Here is a 203-nt window from a genome sequence, read left to right on the forward strand (position 1 = left end):
GTTACCTTTCGTGGCGATTACTTGCTCGGCAGCTGAGTATAAAAGGTACGTTTTCCTTCTTTTGATATGGAAAAAAGGCTAGATGTTTTTAGGTGCAGGTATTGATCTCCATCGGGTATTATCAAGGGCATAAGATCTTATCACACGTGATAGTCCTGTCAGTGGCACTACGGCTGACATTCGAGGAGTGTCAAATATTTGTT

Source organism: Penaeus monodon, chromosome 19 (assembly GCF_015228065.2).
Source record: "Penaeus monodon isolate SGIC_2016 chromosome 19, NSTDA_Pmon_1, whole genome shotgun sequence".
In the NCBI taxonomy this organism is placed as follows: Eukaryota; Metazoa; Arthropoda; class Malacostraca; order Decapoda; family Penaeidae; genus Penaeus; species Penaeus monodon.